The sequence below is a fragment of the Mauremys mutica genome, unplaced genomic scaffold, assembly GCF_020497125.1.
Source record: "Mauremys mutica isolate MM-2020 ecotype Southern unplaced genomic scaffold, ASM2049712v1 000142F_np12_subseq_2995995:3037422_obj, whole genome shotgun sequence".
In the NCBI taxonomy this organism is placed as follows: Eukaryota; Metazoa; Chordata; order Testudines; family Geoemydidae; genus Mauremys; species Mauremys mutica.
In genome coordinates this window covers 33,955-38,436 of record NW_025422864.1, presented here as the reverse complement: position 1 = coordinate 38,436, position 4,482 = coordinate 33,955, and positions in this window count along the sequence as shown.

The following is a 4,482-nucleotide window of genomic DNA, read 5'->3' as shown; positions in this document are numbered from 1 at the left end:
GATCGGGAGGTGCAAGAATGGAGGGGGAGGCACTGATTGGCGGGGCTGCTGGTGGGTGGGAGGCGCTGCGAGCGGGAGCTGAGGTGGGGCTGCTGACGTATTACTGGGGCTCTTTGGCAATGTACATTGGTAAATGCTGGCTCCTTCTCCGGCTCAGGTTGGCCACCCCTGGTCTAGAGGGAGATGTCCTTAAAGAAATCTATAAAGTTCATGCAGGACACCTTTATGTCCACTAGGAATAAACCAGTACTGAAAGGCTCTATTTGTTTCTCATGGAAATATTTAGCAGGAATGTACTGGGCACAAGGCAGCCCAAGTCTCATACTTTAATTCTACACCACACTATAGTCTGACCCACAGTCATATAAATATTTAGATAACGCCTTTCATCTAAAGATGAAAGAGTGCTCAAACAATTCTCACACTGCACCCACATGGTATGAATATTACACAGTTACTAATTCTGCAGCCCACAGCAAAGTCAGTCTTAAACCCCAGATGTCGCCAGATGATTAAAGTAGCAAACTATTCCATTTAGAGAGGAATCTTCTCTTTCATGCTACAATTCTAGGTTCGGACAATCTGTTATAGTAAGGACTACTGCATCCTATTTAAGTATCTCCCCCTCCATCCCGCCTCCCCATGGAGTAGAACGTTAATTTGACAGACTCCTTCTAGTCTAGTCTTACTTCAATATCCAGCCTACAGAATTTATAATAGTTTTAAAGACAGTCAAGCCACTTACAAGTGTGATTGGGTAAAGCCATATTTGCATTTCTGCACTTTAGGCCAGGATGGAAAGTTAGCTCGGTGACACCAAGTCAACCTTTCTTGACACTCAGCAATACAGAATAATGCACTGTCTTAAGATCAGGATCTCAGGAGCTGCATGCATGTCTTGGCTTGTGTCAGTCTTATGTAAATAAGTAACAGGTTTAACTGAAAGGCCGAAACATAGCGGTGAATTTTTGATATACTAAATGGACTAAACCGGATTTTAAATAAAACTACATTCCACAGTACACATTTACTTTTTTACAGTACTTTTATTAATTAAGATTCCCATACTCCAAAGTTCAGTCAACAAAAATACAAACAGTATTAATCATTACTAGGAAGGGGTGGACACTTTGGGAAAGTTTTTAGAATTTCTACAGAAAGAATTAGATAAGTCATATTTGCACACTGGGAATCACAAAGTAAAACCTCAGTGTATACAGTGATAAATGACCAGAGGCATAAGGTATTTCCAGTGTTTTAAGTTAGCATGCAGTGGAGAAACTGGACCTACAGTGTACGCTGGCCATTTACAACTGTCAGCCCAGTCGATTAATCCCAGATGAAACATACTGCATCTCAGTACTGGAAAAGCATGCAATTTTCATGATATGGAAGTATTATATTCAAATAGATGCCGCAGTTTTAACTGATGCTTTCTAGAGAAAGGACATCCCATGAACTAACTACCATTACTAAAGTCATCTGAGGCTTGCCCATTTAGTCCTTACTTGCACATGTAACTTATAGATTCAAAGAGGACAATTTCAACAAATCAGTCTTTCTGAATGTTGTAGATGCCCAAGAGGAACGCTCAGAACCACAGTGGGTGCAGGAGCCTTCCAGTTTTGCTTCATGGTTTAGCTTTTTATACAACCTGGCAATTCCATAAGGGCAGACAGTGTAACAACAAACCTCAATCAGCAAAAGGCAGAACGTACATCCTGCAGCAGAGTAACTGTTTCTTTTCCCAGTCTTTAAAAAGGGAGAATCATGAAGGCACACAGGAAACACATTCTGCAGGACTATTTCACCTCCAACCTCCCAAACCACATCCATGGATGTCCACACCTGGCTTTGTGAAATTAAAATAGATAAGCTTCCATTTCAAATAAAAAGCTTTGTAATTGTGTCTATTATCTCCCAAACAAAAAGGTTTGAGATAACGGCAAGTCTTTTAACAGATGAAGTTAAGCTTTGAGGTAAGCACAACGGCACATGTATATGTACGTGCATTTTGGTCGCTACAAAGCACATGTGTGATCTATGAAGCAACACAATCTTTCATAAGAGTGAATAGTCTATAGAAAAGTATCTAGCTGCAGCAGAGTCGCACATTTAGTAACAAAAGCTAGTCTGTGTAACAAATGCCAAAGGAAATCCAAGAAGTAAATACCTTCAGGACCTGCAGACCCTAGGAGAGGAGTCTGCCAGCTGATCTGATTAAACAGCAAAATAGTTAAATATTACTTCATAATGCAAAAAATGTCATTTGTATCTCCTCTTCATATACCACTTGTCTGACCTCATAGTTCAGTTAGCTAGCTCCATGATGAGCTTTACTTCCTGCCATTTTATTCCATTGTAGGAACAGATTTCACACTTAAGGTATTGTACTTTGATTGTCATCTGATTTTTGTTGTTAAGTTTTATTTTATTATATTTATTTCCATTATCAGTTCAGTAATTAAAGAATTTGGATATGTCATTCTAGATGTGTACAGTGTTTGATGCCTGAATACCCAGACACAATTGTTTTTCTATTCCCAGAATTGTAGTCTCTGGTTCCCACATATTTAAAAGGAACTACGCACTACATAAAAGGAAAATGCGGTTTAAATTCAGGGAGGATAAAAATAAAATTAAAGAAGTCAAGATAACTATTTTTCATTTAAATCTGATTTAAATTAAATTAGGCTTATTTTTGAAAAGAAAAGTGTATTTAATATTAAAATTATATTTAAAGTTATGACAACCTATATTAAAAGCCTAAGCTTATAGAGTCTATTAAAATGATTGTAAATTGAATACAAATATTAAAGCAATACATGTTTTGCTGCCAAAGTTTTAAAGAAAGCCAAACCAGTGAGCTGGTAGAAGTCACTGGCTAAACAAATCTATTAGCAGTTTGTTGAAGCGCTAAACCAGCTTTGACAGCAGTAGAGAATTACAGGTAGAGGACATTTTTCTTCATTTTAGTTTGTTCAAGTTCTTCAGCTCAATGCCTAGTTAGTTTCAAAACCGAGACACTGATTGGGAGATGGATAAAAACAGGAAATATCGTTTTCCTCTTCCAATCAACGGATAAGAACTGCCATGAGTCTGGCTCCACCACTTACTCAACACCTAATTCATCGTTTGTGCCCTCAGAAGCCATACGCCAGAAGAATAACAACCAGGTGGAGAGGATGAGTTTTACTAATTCTAAAACCTTGATGGAGATAGTCACCAGAAGGACAGTTTATTTCACTAACTACAGGATAATACTTCCTTTGTTGAATAAATCAATGCTTTAAATGCAAAACAGGTATTGATAGAAACTTATTTTTTCTTACGCATCTAGCACATTTAAGGTAGTTTCATTTAACTAATGAAAAGCAATTTTAAATTACAGTTTTTGTGCATTTTTAATTGCATTCCCACTTCCAACCAAATGCAGCTTGACACAAATCATGACTAAAAAAATTAATCTGTTGAGTAAAAAAACAACAAAACAAAAAAAACTACTAAATATGTAAAGCATCATTCACCATTTACTAACTTAATAAAAATGCAAAAATTAAGACAGAATACAGTTATTTTAAGCTACACAGTTTCTTAAACAAATGTGGATAAAAGTACCTCCAAATCTAGTGTAAAGGCTATATTTAGTTGCAAATCAACATTTAATAGTTACCAACCAGTGAGACTCAATTTTTTTAAGGAAATAAAAGTACAAATGCAAAACAAGATTTAAATCATTGATTTAATCAAAGTTTCCTGCTTGCTGATTTAAACTGGTGATTAAAATTGCTTTGATTTAAATCAATCTACCCTGGGTACAAGATAATGGAAGTTTTCATGGCACCAAATTGCTGATGTTTATGTCTATATCCAAGCATAAATCAAAAGGGAGCAAATAGGTCCATCTGGTGCCTAAGATGTCACCTACTTCTAAACAACTTTGTTAACAAAAGTTCAGATGCAGCTGTCAGTACCCTGCCATCAATAATATTACAAGAAAAATCCCAAACACATGAAGAGGATTTAAAAAGCTGCAGCTTGTACTGTGTACATATTTAAATGTATTAAGCAAAGATTAGTGTTATAAAACCAATCGGCAGGACTTTTAGAATCTCCAGGTTTTGCTTTCTTTTTAAAGCCTGCCCTTTATTTGCAAGGTAATATTTTCAACCTTTAGATAGAAGGTTTTCAGCATGGAATTTTTTTCCAGATAACATGGAGCGATGCATTATGAAGCTAGGCAAAACAGCATAAAATGGCTACCATGAACTAGACAATATGAAAGTTACTTATATTGTGCTTCATTCAGTGGCTTGATTAAAATAAGTCATTATATATATAAAGTGCTAGTTAATTTGTCTACTACAAGTTTAATACAAAGATATGGCTTTTGCTCTGAACAGAATGACTACAGAGTCCAAGGAATAGCACCAGAACCCTAGTGCTCAAATTCCTCAATGCAATGAGCAATTTTTCCCTCAA